General features: G+C 43.5%; 1 protein-coding gene across 3 annotated transcripts in view; it reads right to left on the minus strand.

Moving 5' to 3' along the window:
• Positions 1-17,158, minus strand: part of LOC117748851 (zinc finger MIZ domain-containing protein 1-like) — a 105,274-nt gene that overhangs the window by 69,770 nt on the left and 18,346 nt on the right. For all 3 annotated transcript variants that reach the window (XM_034558955.1, XM_034558952.1, XM_034558954.1), the window contains exon 2: positions 6,282-6,381. The gene's annotated coding sequence lies outside the window, so the exon portion shown is untranslated. The remainder of the gene's footprint in view (positions 1-6,281; positions 6,382-17,158) is intronic.

Genomic DNA, 17,158 nt, shown 5'->3' on the forward strand with positions numbered 1-17,158 from the left:
GTTTCAGATCCTTTTAACGAGGTAAATGTAATTTCATCAATTGCAAGTCAACGTTGGAGTTCGGAAGTATTTTGTAGCCGTTTCGAGCTGGAGCTAACTTGAAAGGGATATTGTCACTTATCTGATTTCCTCCCAAGAGTGAGATGAAAAGATCAATACCAATCTGATATCTTGTCACATAGTTTTCACAATGTTATTCGATACATTGTTATTTCTAAAAAAAAAAGAAACGTAAAAAAATGGTCGTACAAAACCTGATGAACTTAAATTACAGCGATTGCTGGGATCTGGACTTATATTTTGTCCTCTTGCTGTAAATAAATGTTCAAACTCAGACCAGCTGATTGGCTAATTCAGGGACCTGCAGCGCTTCTACTATCATCATTTCATTAGCTCTACGCAGACATATGACAAATGGAATAGTTAGCAGAAGCTGTGTGGAGTCACGTCAAGCTTGTTGGGTCTTGGTTTCCTTCTACAACAAGAATGGCCTAATGAGACCACACTAACAGCTTTCAGTGACACAGAAAAAAATGCAATAATATGGTCTGCCATCAGGCAGGAAAAAAAAAAAGTAAGAAGCTTGTTAACGTGGTCTTATTCAAGAAGTGGCATTGAGGTAGACCACTCACAAGCAGCTTCTCAAAGCCAAGTTTTTTTTTTAAAGCAATTTACACCATGCCATTAATTAATATGTTGGCTCATGAAGCGTGGCATATTCAGGCTATTCATCACGAGCAGGAAAGCTCGACAAGTTTCTCCGTGGAAGGCATGTCAAAGGGATATCAGCTTTAATTTGGCATCAAAGGAAGCAAGCGCCACACAATTTGTTCAATACTACTTTTTTTTTTGTGTTGCAGTGTTTTTGTTTGAGTAGAGCCAGGCAGATAGCTGATACTGACCATTGTTGATCTGTGATCCGCACAGATCCCCCCCCCCCATCGGTTCGGCGTGCATGTGAACGGATTAATTACACAGTTAAACGTTGACCGCTGCGGTGTGAAACAAAGTGTTGCTGACAATATGCAGTCAAATATGAGATCAGGACCGGCATTTATGCTTTTCTGGGTAATTGCCAATCTCTGATAATGTTACATTGTAAACAACCAATCCATGTTTAACATAGACTGTGTACAAGAAGGTTTAAAGGGACAGGACGGTGGCAGCACCGCTAACGGCGAACAATCGAAGGTTCAGTTACATTATGATGCGTTCAGGCTCCGTTCAGTGAAAATGAGTCTTGGGAGAAGGTCAATTGTAACGTATTCACAACAACATAATTAGAGACTAGAGATGAAATATGACCCGTTTACACAAGATCTAAAACAGCTTATAATACATCATTAAAACTAGTCATGTCAAGATTTGTTTTAACCAGTACATTTCCTTATTATTTTAATTGTGTGTTTTTATGAGGAACAAAAACATAAAAAATGACAACAACAAAAGTAAAAGAATACATTTGGACTTTTTTATGGTTTACACTGACTTTAGAGCGATTACAACAATGTGTGGGATGGTGGCAAAATAAAAAGTCTTGGCCAATTAGTCTCGGTGATAAAAAAAAAAGTTATATTTGCGTTGCCCCACGAGCTGATACGAAGACGCACGACATGTGAAGGAGGCGAGGAGATTCAACAGGGTCGCAAAGCAGCGAGGAGGTTCATCTCTGTTGCTTCATGGCTTCCTCCTGCTCTACGTCAACTCAGACCATCGGAGCACCATGCGGAGAACATCTGCTCGGAGCACACGGATCCTTTGCACCGCCGCGGCCCCCCTGCCAATCAAACATGTTCTGGCATGTCGCCGACTATCACCAGCGGTCGCGATCGCCTTTAAAAGACAGCCGGAACGAGGGGTTGACGCCATGTCTATTTTTAGTCCGGTACACCGAGTTCTGCCTCTGTGTTATGCTGCTCTGTTCCGGCCGGGGTCATCAGCAGCAGCACGGCACCGGGATAGCTCCAGTTCTGCTCCCTGACCCCGGCCCTCCAGCTCCTACATCCGTGGGAGAGACTTACAAGATTCCTGGGCGGCTGTTAGGAGAGCTATCTCTCCCCCCCTCCCCTCCCCCCCCACCCACACAAAAAAAAGAGGCACTTTCTTGACGGATGCCATGTTCATCCGCCTCTTTTTCTCTCCTGTAACTAATGGGCTAATAATTCAGCTGTCACCCTGGCATGTTATCTCGCAGTCTCTCATGGGAAGAATACCGGTGCGGAACGTCTACGCCACAGTCTCAGCTCTGAGAGAGATACGCCTTGGATTCCCAAAGTTGCTTTCCAGCTAAAGGTATTGTGAAGAGGCGGTATCAGCGGGGGATCCACGGAGGAAAAACCCAGACAGAGAATAGAATAGACGGATCTGTAAGGAGGTTGCAAGAAGGCAACTCGGGTTGAGTGCTATCTTGTCATCCCCGGCTACTGAGCCAGACTTGCACAGGAAAATCATTCCTCCATTCATCTGCTCCACGTCGATGATGAACCTTTCAGTTTATAGTCTGCACCAGCCATGGATAATTGTTCACGGTTACGACACCATCATTAGACAGCGTCATTCTACAGCGCATCTACTGTGGTAAAGTGCTTGCTGTTTACTTTGTGGCCACTTTTACCCAAGCTGTGAGATGACTGCATTTCCCAGCAGGTTTTAGGACAGAATCTCTACAGGAATAAAATGCGCCAGAAATGCATGCTAACCAACACCGTGTCAACAATAGAATGTCACAAAAAAAATGGCACTTGGCAAGAATGAAGCATAAATTACGTAAATTACTGTTCTTAACGAAAGAGCCTCGTTTACATATAATCTCTGGCGTCTGTGATTTTAATAGCAAAATAAACATAGATAGATGGTTTGCATAATTTGGTGCCTTTTTTATTATTATTTTGTTCCCCTTTTAAACACCATGGTAGTCACACCCTAGAAGATTATCATTACAAGGATTTCAGATCTTTCTCCTTTCCCGTCACTTTGATCTACCATTATCGTTGGGGAATCTATTGTTTATAACCTTGGAGTAACAGATAGTCTGCCTGTTATTTCGGTTTTCATGCAGTACATCTTGACAAATGCTGTCCTGTCTGTTATGTCTGCATGAGCTAAAAGTAGTTCCTAAAAAAAAATAAACTTTTCTTTTTCTCAAACCCTCTTTTCAAAAACGTATCCCAAAAAAAAGAAACTTAAAAAGCACCTGCTTCAGGAGGCATCCAGCACAGACACTGCGACACGGCCGCATCCCCCGTTTATCAGCATGGCAGCTTGTCACTCAGACCTCTGGGTGCTCGGGTTGAATGTTAAACTCTCACCGCTCTGCTTGTTTAATAAAGTGCTTCCACTTGACTCAACACTGGTCAGCGGAACAAGGGAGTTGTGATTGCGCCGGGCTGTGAAGCCGCTGCAAAGCATTCATTTAGCCGAGGTCTATTTGGTCAAAATGCCGGCCTCTCTGTTATTATATTCAATAGAAATCTCTTCAGAACAAGAGTTCACTCCAACGAGTGATAATAATCCTTCTAATAGGCTTGACTGTTTTGAAACTTGAAGTTAAGTGGCGGGCTCTGCTCTTTGTTTGCCCCGTGCTGGGGACGTGGACATGTGTGCTCCGAGGCCAGGCCCTCTATCCTTCCTGTTCAGTTACCAGAGGCCTCGCGCTTATCAGTTCCAGATCTCGTAGAACAGAGAGAAAGAAAGACCACTGACAGGAAGGGGATTTTTCTTTTTTTCTTTCTTCCTCCTCATTTTTATTTTTTTTTCTCTTCCTTTAGCGAGGTTAACAGAATGTCTGCACCCCTCACGTTTCTCAGCGGAAAGCAATTATTCATTAGGGCTTACACATTGGCGCAGAATGGAGACAAAGACAAACCTGGCAACCTTGAGATGTCAACCAACTGAAATAAAACTGGGTTCCAAAACTGGTCGGCGCCGAGAGAGAGTCGATAAATCGATCAGTCGATCTACAGAAAATAACCTCGTCGACGGGTTTCAGAATCGTTTATCGCCATTTATCAAGCCAAAAAAAAAATACAAAAATCTGCTTTTGGTTCCAGCTTCTCGAATGTGAACATTCTGTGTTTCTTTTTTATTTATATCATCGTAGAGTGAGTATATTTTGGTTTCGGATTGCCGGCCAGACAAAACAAGCAACTTGAAGACCGTGGGTCCGTCTTTCAATCAGGGGGTTGGCGGTTCAATCCCCACCCTAGTCGATGTGTCCTTGAGCAAGACACTTAACCCTGAATTGCTCCCTGTAGCTGTGTCTACGGTGTATGAATGTAACATGATTGTAAGTCGCTTTGGATAAAAGCGTCAGCTAAATGAAATGTAATGTTGAAGATGTCATATTGTATTTCTTTTCTTTTTCTTCCTTTAAAAAATAAAATAAATTAAAATGTCATAGCCTAAACAATTAGTACAAAAATAACAGAAACGATTCAATAAAGAATAACACTCGCTTCCTTTCTATATTCAGCTATCAACCTCAGGGATCTGCTTTTTCTTTTCACTGCAGCCTCTCCATCAAACCCAGCTAGATGTTCCCTCCGCGAAGGCAACGTCACATCGACAGTGAGAGGGGGGAAATCTGTCAGGGAGTGAGCGAGAGTGAACCGAGCGCTCACGTCCTGTCCCTGTTCGTGTCGCATCCACCCTCGTTGCACTCGCTCTCACTGTCTACCTCGCCTGACATTTCCACAATAATCACTTTGGTTTATCCCACTCAGCTCTGTGGTGGGCAGATGTTTGTCAGGCCACCATGTTTCTCAGCATTCACACTGCTCTAATCAAGATTAACCACTCTTATCTATTCAGTGTGTGAGTGTGTGTGTGTGTGTGTGTGTGTGTGTGTGTGTGTGTGTGTGTGTGTGTGTGTGTGTGTGTGTGTGTGTGTGTGTGTGTGTGTGTGTGTGTGTGTGTGTGTGTGTGTGTGTGCGTGCACTGGATGTCCCAATTCCTAATCCATGAAGCCATAGCTGTATTTTATAATACAGTGGATGAACCAATTACATTCCCTTTCCACGACATAATTCTCCTTTTTAGTACGTACACTGAGCCACATATTGCGTAAGGATGAACTGGTGGCTGGCTGGTTGAGAGGATTGCCATGACCTTCTTCTGTGTGTGCGTGTGCGCGTGTGTACACATTCGTCAGACTGCATATAGACTCGGATGTCGGCAAAGAACATAAACACACGCAACATCTCAGCACTTTGTTACTCACAGCCCCCCCAGGAGCTCCTAATGAAATCAACATGCTTTGCAAGGTGAGCCGACGCTGACCACACACAAACTGCTGCCATCAAATGTTTACCAAAGACACTCAAGCACAGCGGACGACCGAGCATGTCCGAGCAAACAGAGTTGTAGTCTTTAAATCAACTGTAGTGACAGGGGAGGCAGATATCAGTTTCCACTAACAAGCTTTGTTAAATTCCAGGCCAAGCGACTCCCAGGTAATTAAGAAGGTTCTTACAGAGCCGGCAAGTTCAAGAAAAAAAAAGAAGAAAAAAAACATCCTTTTCTTTTGAGGAGAAGCTTACATGTTCTCGACCAACTCTTGGTCAGGACCCCATGGCGTTACTTTCCAACACACCAGGAAGTCCAGCGTGTCAAACTATGACACTCCACTACGGTCGCAATGATGTGGGTCATGTTGTGAATTCAGACAAAAACCATCATGGTTGGGCTTAAAATAAGTCTAGAAACTTAAAGTAAAAGCACAAACAACGCAACGCAAGTATTGAAAAATGGCGTAACTACGGTGCGTCTCCCCTCAGACGCCAACGGGTGCCTCGTTTGCAAAAAGCGTCTGGATATGACGCCCCGGGAATAAAAGCGGGCTGATGCAACACAGCTAGTAATTCACCGCGACGTCCTCCTTTTTGGACTCTCCAGCTTCATGGCCCTAAAAAAACAGTCAAGCACTGGCATGAGAATGCTGTTGGTCAACGGGGCAAATGTGCTCATCAAAAGTTCATTTAATTTGAACCCGATGTGAAAGATTTGCCCCCAGAAGCAAATCCACCTTGAGTTGCGAACGTACCCGTGTAGCTGGTATTGCACACAATGCGACAGCTGCCAAGTCAAGCATCACAACTTTATAAAAAAAAAAGAGGGCGTAGAGCACACACTAAATGAATGAGACAACCTGATAACACCAGCATAAAGACCTGAACACAAACCTGAAGGTTCTACTGCTACAGTAACACTCACTTCAGAGCACCTGCTGGGCTCTGCAGATCCCACCACCACCGAAGAAGAAGAAGAAAAGAAAAAAGTCTCACCTGCGTTGACTTCGATCCTTGATTCCTCACCACAAAGGACCCCCCCCACCCATTCACACACCAGGAGGAGAAACACTTCAGCGCCTCACGTCTTCTGCCCCTGAGAGAAATCAGAGTGGGGAAGGGGGAAGAAAATCAATCAATCAATCAGTGCTGCATTATCCAACAATCTCCAAACACTGAATTATTACATTTGCCGGTTTTCATTCCCCCCCCCTGAAAATCAAGCCCACTCGATGATTTTGCTCCTCACAAGACTCCTTTGGGCTCCGAGCGGCTTCCATCTTAACGTGATACACTTCTTCCCTGCACGGATAAGCTCCTTCACGCTCTCGTGGCCATGAAGGACGAATCAAAAGAGCAGCCCGTGATCAGTATGGTATCATAAACATCCAGCACAGAGTAAGCTCATTGCCGTGGAACATTCACAATTCACTCCTGATTGACAGATAAGCCTATTAAAAAGAGACCTTCACTATAGCTTTGCACTTAGCCTGAGTTGGAAATGCCCAGTGACATTCGGAGCCCTCAAACTGACCACATTAGCTATTGGTGAGGTTCAAAAAGGTGAGAACCAATGTGTGAGAAACCCTTACAAATAAGCCACTTAAGGACTTAATATGATAACCCAGAAAACAGAGATTTATTTTGTATTCAGGGGCCACACAGTTTATAATATTGTCTTATCTATTTTCACCCAAGGAAGTATGCGCGCAGACTTATTTTCCAAAGTGAATTACTCCTTGTGAACAGTTGTAAATAATGAGCATGATAAGCACATGCTGGATTCTAGCATGCGTTATGTTTCCATGAATCGTGCGTGCCTCTGCCGGCATCTGAGAGAGCGGACACAAAACACTTTGAACTTTGACCTCTTTGTGTAGAAACACAGACCCTCTGAGTGTCTTAACTTTATTTAGGAAGTCCTTAAATGCAAAGAAAGGATGTCTTCACGAGAGAGTACAATGTCCTCGACCCGCTTTACTTTAAGGTAGTACTGGAGGATAGTCATCTTTTAAGGTAGCAGGGCAGGTGAGAGGCTAAAAACAAACTATTGCCCCGTTTCTTTGTTCCTGTCCAGCACCCAATTTTTCCTTAAATGCTCTCCTATTTTCAAAGAGCCTCACACTCATTTTCAAGTCAAAAAACAAGTTTACTCCTCAAATGAACTATGACATTTCTAGGAGCTCCCTGGGATGGTAGAAGGTGAAGAAATTAATAAACATGTCTTAAGGGTGTTTTTGCTCTAGCTTTTTGAATATGAGTGTGGAGGGTGTTTGCATAGGGCACCCATCCACCCTCCCTCCTTCCTTCACCCCCCCTACCTTAAAGTCTATAGCGGTATCCTGTTAGTGTATCGTTTTCACAAAGCGTCTGCTTAGTGACACGCAGCATGCTCGCCATTTCTATACCCGAGCAGAGCTTCTCCTGAGCTCATGATCTGGTTGACAGGACACGGCTAATGCTCCAAATATAAAAACTGTCTACCCACAAGGTGCATTTTCACATTCAGCAGGAGAAGGGCAAACCCTTTATTTAATCCTTTTTTTTTGTAATCATTGGAAGATTTTTCAGGCAGCATTTCTCCCCTGTTGGAAGTGCCGTTCTCAGAAAAGAGAAAGTGAAGGAGCGCTGGGGGCTCAATGGGTCGAGAGGGAGGAGGGGGAGGAGGAGGGGGAGGAGGAGAAACGCTGGGTGCCTCCTTTTTAAAGCCAGATTTTCCCCAGATACCTCTGTGCTATTCATCAACAGCTTTTCCAGGGCTGTGAAAAATCAATGTGCTCTGCACTGCAAACAGTTCATAATGACGGGGGATGGAGGGAAAAAAGCTCAACTGCAACAGAATTGATTTGTTTAAGTACAATAACACGGCTCTGCAGCGCGATGAGGAGGAGGCTGGAGCCCAGACAAAGACTGACTGGCAGTATGAAACCACAAGCAGTAATTGACAAACTGCTGGCAAAGTGCAAATCTAAAATACAGACGGCTGTTATCTAATTAAAGGAGTTTTTCTCTGAATTACCACCTGAGAGAGGAAAAATACCTTTTAAGTCTCAAGTGACTGCATATCTTCTCGAAGAAAGTAAACCCCAAATAAAGAGTTTTAAAACAATGACAACATGTGTTTCGCTCTCATTAGATGATTTAAAAACATATTCACACATAAATGTATTCCGATTAATGGGATTGAAGATTTTTTTTCAAGAATGTCAAAACATCATTTATCTTACAAGTTCCAAGACTTGTTTTGTCCAACCAAAAAAACAGTTTAGATATTTAATCTATAAAAACTGGGAGGTATTTACATTTTAGTAGCCGTCTATCTTGCTCAATAAATGACGTTAACGGTTGACCAACGGCCCCAATTGATATGTTTTTTTCTTTAAATTAACTGACACAAACTGAAAAATCATGTTCACACACACACACTTGCTCTAATCATGCGTGCAATTCCAACACACACAGATAAACAAACACACACACACACACACACACACACACACAGATTATTTGTACTTTTGGCAGGGAGTCACGTAGCCCAAGCCAATTCAAAGCACATGCAGAGAGGGTTTGATGTTGCATAAAGCAAAGTCATCAGAATGTTTAGAAGATGACACCGGGCTTCACCCAGAGAAAAATAATATCAGAAGCTCGGAGTGAATTGCGTCAAGACAGGCCAGCACAATAAAACATTTCTCCCAGCCTCTTTTAAGCCGACACAGAGGTGCATTTATCATTGTTATTATTCCTTCAGAGAGGCCCTCCCAGGTTTAATTGGGTCCTGATGGAGTCAAAATCCCCACTGTCGCCAGCGCTGGACAGACTCATTCCTTCCCAGTGAGCTCCAGGTTTTTACTGGCTGCACGGAGAACAGTCACTCCATGCAAAGCTGTGCAAAGCGCCCGTGAAACACGTGAGTCGGAAGGTCGGTGGGAGCGCGACGCCACCCGCTAAGAGGGGACACTGGCAGGAGAGGGACACCTGGGGAGTAACTCTCACCTGGCTCTGCTCTCAACGCTGTGGGAAAAGCTCTCGAGAGCCACAGGCCGTCCGTCCAGCGAGCCAGTTCTTTGGAGCAATTATATAGCTAATTTGCATTTTAACTCCATGCGAACAAATAGAACAGGCAAGGGATTAAAGAGGGTTTTTTTCGGCCTCAATGAAAAAAGGGAAACAATGAGCTGAGGTGATAAAACAGCTAAACTTGCAGAGCTACTTAGCATTTGCCGAGTGAAATTAATGATAAGGTGGATACTTCCTCAAAAACCTTTAATTACCTCTAATTTTTGCAAAAACTGCTGCAGTTTTTACCATAAAACCTTTGACAAATGTGTACCAACGATCATCTTTTTTTTTTTTTTAAATAGTGTGAAAGGGAAGAATCTTAATCTCATCAATGCGTTATTCGTAAATACCAGCTCTGAAACTTTTGAACTCCCATTCATCTCCCTCAAGAGTGTTCTACTTCCACTTGGTGTTGCATTGGCACAGAAATCACAACGCATCCTTGAGGCTGCTTCCTGTTGTTGATATGCTCAAGACATGCAAGATCAACCAAGATACGCAACCCTGCCTTTCAAAAAGACAACCGACAAAGACCCTTGAACGCTGGAACAGCAATCGTCGGAATGACAACCTCGACGTTTGTAATGATGTTTCTGCAGAGAAGCAGCTTTTCAAGATAAAAGCAGGATTGTGAAGAGACACACGATGGTAATCATTTCCCCATAGCCAGTGTGTTTATATGCGTCTATAACGTGACACCTACAACTGTCATGCAACACTTTAATTGTGGAATTTTACCGGATTTTAAGGTTGAAAACTCATCAATCTTTCAAATTGCATGTTACCTATAAGGGCTGCGACTACTACTACTCACTAGACATTAAGGTGTTGATGACTATTTAGCGTAAAGCAGGTTGTATCCAAATATCAGCATTGGAATACTGTGAAAATAGTAGTTGTATGTAACCTAGACCTCTAAAAACATTCACTATTGTTTTCCTGGTTGATGTCTTTTGACGTGTGAATCACCAAACGGATGTTCACTAGGATTCCATTTGTGAGGTTAGAATGCTGCATATACTGTTCACGCTACAGTACTGACACCCACATGCCGGGTAGCAGAGGAGGGATTGAACATTTCCCACAGAAGCAGTTATAAAAAGGCAAAGCCACACGCATCAGGTTTGCAGCGAGTGCTGCCGTGATGACTACAGGTTTAAAGATAATGTGTTTTAGCGTAATGCGTTTAGAGGGCATGAGACACCGGCTCAGTTAGCTTTCAGTCTTCACTTTCTACTGATTAACACAAATGCCGGCGCCTTGTTAACCACCGCTGCTGTAATTACGTGGAGCCTCACACACACACACACGCACACACAACCTATACAGCACACACAGGCAAAAACACCCCAGTGCAAAACAGCGCCGCTGTATACAAGTTGTGAGCCACCAGATCAGCATCACAGCAACCGCCAATTATTTGTCTTATTCATGCAAATGCAGGTAATTTACTTCCTGCTGTGCACAACTTTTCCGACTTGTTTGCCCTCCAGCAGCCGTTGTTTGTATTGTGGATCACCTAAACAAGTGAAACAATTAAATGAATTGATCCCAAAAAGGCTTTCAATCGTGAATAATTTTAAAAAGGTTAATTTAAAAAAAAAAAAAAAAGGTTAATTACAACTTTAGTTTTTTCTTTGGAGCCCATGTCTATAAAGCATTTCATAATGCCTTGTAACGTCTAGTATCATAATACCTTTTAGTAGCTGGTCACTTTTTACATTTCTTTAATGGGATCATAGTGTATCATAATTGACACGGTTGTGATACGTTATAATGCATTATAATCACTGTGTATAATTATAAAGTGGTCATTATATTATGCCACTACTATCCTTGCAAAAACCAAATGTCAGTGAGTGACTAGCCATTATAAAATATTATGATACTTGACCTTTTAAGACAATTCTGAAATGCCTCATAATTTGTTATGATTATTGTTATAAAGCATTATGAATATTAATGAAAGCTTGTATCTATAATGATCCAGCTCTAAAAGCCGAAATAGTCACCAAAATAATTTGACAACACCAAAGTCCCACAGGACAAGAAATGAGCAGTTAGACATTCAGACAATTTGTCAACGAGCCACCAGTTTAACCAGAGTATCGAAAACACTAAAAGTGAAAGGTAATAATTAGTACAGACAGTACGGCGCGTCAAAGTTGAACCAGGAAGTCAGTCTGTAAACAGGGTTGCCATTAAATTCAATTAAGAGTTATTGAAGAGACCGCTAGCTAACGCGTTATCGGTCCTGAACGCAAGGGTGGCCAAACAAGACCCAAGTTGTATGAAACAAAAATATCGTCGAATGCCCGAGTTTCCTATTTCAAAGGAGTGATACTGATGAGATTTACATGAATTGATGGCTCCAATTTTACTCTCCTCCTCCCCCTCACGCGCTCTCTACGGCGTATCTCGTTTCAAAAGCGAGAGCAGCCCATGAGCCTGTGTTTTTATTCCTTTGTTTCCAGCCTTTCCCTATCAGAGCAAGGAGGTTGGTAGCAACTCCCACGAGGCAGATCGAGATTGAGGTGTAGGCTGCTGGCAGAGCGCTAAAGCAAAGAAATGCTGCACCGTCGGACCACAGACATAGAAATGATGCCCCCCCCCCCCCCCCCCACACCCCACACCCCACACCCCACACACACACACACACAACTCTGCAAAGCAAATATTGTTCTCCTGCAGTCAGACTCTTCTTTGGTCACCTGGCTGTGCGTGTGTGCGTTTGTGTGTGTGTGTCCCAAGGGTTTACGAGAGGTGAGAGACTTCCTAATGTAATGGAGACAAGCAAGACAGAGAAATAGAGGGGAGAACGTCGTGAGCCAATTGCAAAAGGAGAGGTGGGTGTAATGAGGCCTGATCTGTCACAAGAAAGAGCCATGGCCCTGTATTTGCATTTTCAGCCTCCCTTATCTTTTTCCTCCTCCTTCTCATAATAAGGAAAAAGAAAAAAGCAATGAGAGGGAAGAAAGGTGGAGAGCGGACATATACACAGAGGAATCCAGGGAGGGGAAAGAGATCACATTACTATTGGGAGGGGGGGGAAAAATGATTAAAAGGCTGAGATGAGCGCAATCCGCTGGCTCAAGAAGAAAGAGGAAGGACTTTCCAGAAGGCAAAGCATCACAGAAAGAGCCGCCTCTCCCTGCTATTCAACCATGACTATGGCGGCACAAGCACATTTCCTCCATCCGCCCTTTCACACTATAGCCTATGGCATGCGTGCATCATGCACATACGGTCATTAGCGGGGTCGAGGCTATTGATTTATTTATTTTTTAAACACTGCTACCTTCTACCTATAGGAAACACAGAGTCGTCTGTGTGGTATTCCTCGGGATCGGGATTGCTGCAGCTAACCAGGTATAACAGTGTTTAGATGACTCCTTCGCAGAGGACTCTCGAGGCAAAAAGGGAGAGAAGAGGAAGAGAAAGAAAAACAGCAACATCAATAATGAAGTGAAGGAGACGGGGGAAGAAAACAAAGCCGTTCATAACAAATGAGAAAACAGGCAGAGCGTCTCATTGCGAGAGCGCTAACGACAATCAATTAGCAATTGCTCATGATCTTGGGTGCGTCGGAGTATAAGGTGTCTTAATGAGTCCCGTTTCCATTAGCTGCTCGACTCGAGAGGCATAAGGAGGAGGCTGCTCCCACCAGCTCCTCCATCTCAATGCCTAATGACTACGAGAGTGGATTACTCCATCAATTCCTCGCTTCTCTTTGTTTATCCCCTGCGTAAATAATGGTCAACCATTACAATGCATTAAGCGGGCCACTCCACGCAGAGAGAACGAGAGGGAGAAAGAAGAGCACAAGTGCCTCGACGGCATCCTCCAGTGATCTCTAGGAAATCGGCTAATACCGCCCATGTGGAGAGAGAGGAGTGTGTGTGTGTGTGTGTGTGTGTGTGTGTGTGTGTGTGTGCGTGCGTGTGTGGGGGGGGGGGGATAAATGTGGTAGCTACCAAACACCTCATACAGTCAATCATGTTGCCTTAAAGGGCCAGTTGACCCAAATTACAGAGAGAAAAAATAAAACCCTTTCTTTTCCCCCCACCACATAAACCTTTCTAGTTGGTGGGGTGGTGGGGGGTGAGCGAATGAAATAAAATAGCTTAAGTGTGTGCTAAAGCAGAAATAAAAAAAGACATGCGCTCCAGCAGATCGTTGCTACTTTGAGACAGGAAGTCTGGCCTTTTTAATGTTCCTCCCCATCCCAACATCCAATTAAGCATCACAGTTCTGCATTGATATTTTGTCATGTGAGGAAATGGCTCTCAAGCAAAGCCATATTTGAAAACCGGGACTATATTTCCTAATGGTTATTGAGACGCTAGCAGGAAGGGTTTCGTTCCTGCGTCTCAGCTCCCTGAAATATTTGGTTAAAAAGGGATTCAATAGAAAACTATTTCATCAGTAGCTCCGGTGAAACGTGTTCACATCAAGGTCTGTGAATCATCCAACCGGGACATCGTTCGTGTAATTTACCTTGAAAAAGGGCGATCAGGCCTCAGACAAGACACCGTCAGTAACAACAAAGTGACAAAGCTGGATTCGAGCCTTATGGAATCGACGCCACAGAAAGGACTTAATCTGTATCCTACGAGAGAATATAATGTACCCCGGTTGTTGCCGCGCTTCCACCATGGATCAATATTTCACCCAAGGCTCAATCACTCCCTTTCTATTTCCTCTTTCCCTTTCTGGCACTCTCTGGTTTCCCTCTCGTGTCACAGCACCGGACAGAACAAAAAAGATGTAACGCATCAGCAGAAAAACACACAAGTGGAAATGATCTCGCCGCTGCAGCCGCTTGGGTCATGAATTCAGCTAACTGTGCTTATCACAGGCCGCCACTATTAGTCTTAATAGCCGCGGTGACAGCCCGCCTTTAGAGGAGCAGGGCTTTGCTTCTCGGGGCTCACCACAGACAGGTGATTCTCATCTGCGGCCCTTCATGTGTCACAGCAAAGGCAACGCTGGCTGAAAAATGTCTGGCGGCTTATTGGAGCAAAACATCAGAACCCGGCAGGTCATTACAGACACCAGAGCCATATGTTGTTACGCACTCGGCATCAATCAAAGACAAATTAAGAATTCAATCAAATAGTGATCACATTCAAGCTGCTGGTAGCAGTTATCTTGAATTACGAGGATGTAAAGACCCTAAATAAACACATAAGCCAGACTCCACACTAACACTCAGCACACAGTATGTAATGCTAATTCTTTATGTACTGTCATGGACTTTCTTTCATCATTGTCTATACTAACCACAACTGAAACAGGATGCAGTAAAAAAATATATATTTTGGTGCGTGCTTTTTGCCAATTTGAAGCTCCTCAAATCAATAGTTTTGCATTAGCAAAGGAAAAATGACTCTGCTGCATACAATATATGAAGGAGGTCACTTGTTGTGTTAAAACCTGTCGAGAACTCTCTCCCTATTCCCTTCAGCTATACGGAGTGTTTTAGCTTCTTTTAACTCAGTTATTTTGGTTAATCTTCTTGTTTTTGTTTTGGTATTCTAGAAAAAAAGCTGGGATAAACTGACTCTGTGCTACCTGTCCAGCACCAAGTGGCTCGCAAAGCCATTTAGCAGATAGTTAGCCTCCTATTTCCCTCAGGAGTTGGTGGAAAACATAAGAGAGCTAAAAGGAAAGAGAGAATTGGACTTATATTGGTTGATTGCTATCAATGAAATGAAATGAATGCTAATGTTGCTCGGTATCTGTGTGTACACGAACTGTTTGCTAATGCATTTGCCTTAACAAAACAACTATTCTAGGATCTTCACTCAGTTTTTTTTTTAAGTTTCTTTTTTTTATGAACACAACACAGGCTTGAACCTTTGACTTTTTGTCAGAGAACCAGATGTTATCTCATCCTTTGTACTGATGATTTAAACTGGGAAAGTGATATGCCTGTCCACGCCTTGGAAGCGTTCCAACTGCCAGTCACCTAACATTATCTGCTGTATGGAAAAAATTACCAGACTTTAACTTCAGGGAAGTATCTATTACGTTGCACTTTTCTTCCTGTAGCGTTAGCAGCAACACGCACAGCACTGCAGGATTTAATGCAAACACAATGGTGCACTTTGCTCAATGCCAGGGCGCTTCATGACTTTGGTGTAAGAGGGAATATTGTCAGGGCCCAGAAGTGCATGTGGCATAAGAGTCAATGTCTTACTGAGAAAAACAATGTTTCCCTTGTGAACCAAAGGTTACTTTCTGTTCCCTGTCAAGGAGCCGTGCTGCGTTGCCATTGAATGCGACACATAGCCTGGCTGAGCTGAAGAGAGGGGGCGGCAAAGTGAAGGTGTTAAGTTAGGTACCTCAAAAAGAAAAATTAAAACCACATGAAAGAAGCACACACACACACGCAACCAGCTCGCATAAGAGGCGGCCTCCGACAACGCCGGTGTACAACAGAAAACCCGCTGAACACTCAAAAGGTCCTCGCTGCCCCTTAACATGGGAGCCAGACAAACGCAGTTTGGAAAAACAGATGTCAGGTCGTCTTTTCAGCCAGAACGCTTTCCCACGAGCCGGGCAATCCTCAGTCACTCGCCTCCACAAATGACCGAGCTAGTGACCGGGACCGTGTCAACACGCTGCCTTGTTCAGACAGGGAGAGGGAGGGATTACTTTGATCCACTCTGAGGCATGTCTTCCTTTACTGTCAAGAGCCGGTTAGGATTTCTGGAGAAGGGGGGGACGATTATGCACCAACTCTGCAGCAATACATTTTTTTAGTTTTTGCCACAATGGCACTTGAAGCCCAAATAAATGTTAACTAAGAAGGCTTTGATGGAGTCAATGCTGTTGTAACTTCCAAACCACAAAGAGACAGTAGAGGTAGCAGAACCCTTGACGACCTCTCATAGCTGAGATGACACTCTGTTTTACAAACATGACAGAGTGTGGAGATACTGGGCTGAACAGCCTGTAGCTGCAGATTTGTGTGTGGAACAATGGAAGTCTGTGCTGATTTCTGGCCTAAACAATGGCAGGATGACACAGAGCCTGACAGACACACACAGAGCAGCAGGATCTACACTGCAGACAGGAGAAGCAGCTTCACAGAGCAACAACACTGCCAAAAACATATCCTTGCTTCCTTTTTCCGCTTCCAACATCTTTTATGTGTTTTGGCACCTCTGGCACTCATAACTCTAAAGTGAACAGTCAAACTTTGAGCACCACCGTGAGCACGACCTCGTGGAGCGAAATGAAGCCAGTCACTACAGAGCAATTGAGCATAAGCTAAATGAATCTGAACGTGAAGGTATCAATCGTTTCCATCCAAATCTAGTGCAGATTTGTTTTAAAACTGATGTTGATAAATGTGCGTTTCTATACTAACTATTCTCATATCTGCGAGTGGATAGAAACTTGCACAAGTTGAAATGTGCATGAAAACAGGTGGATGGAAGCGCTCTGACGATGTCATTTATGGGCCTTAAACTCAAATTGCCTGGAACCCATTGAGCTCCCTGGTGCAGATTGAGTACAACACATCAAACCTACGTGAAACAAAATGAAAATATATTATAAAAATGTGTAGTTGTTAGTGGGCAAACGCAACCATTCAGTGGATTTCTTGCCAATAAAATAGTAATAATAAAGAATACAATATTTTAATATTAACATTACATCAAAATAAAATAATAAATAAATAAAACACAATCAAATAATACTGCAAGCTAACAACAAAAAATGGCAGTGCTAAATAAAAGGAGGTGATGAAATTTGAGGCGCTCAAAGTGTGCTGTATTATTAATGTCCTTGGAGCAGGA

Source organism: Cyclopterus lumpus, chromosome 19 (genome assembly GCF_009769545.1).
Source record: "Cyclopterus lumpus isolate fCycLum1 chromosome 19, fCycLum1.pri, whole genome shotgun sequence".
NCBI lineage: Eukaryota > Metazoa > Chordata > Actinopteri > Perciformes > Cyclopteridae > Cyclopterus > Cyclopterus lumpus.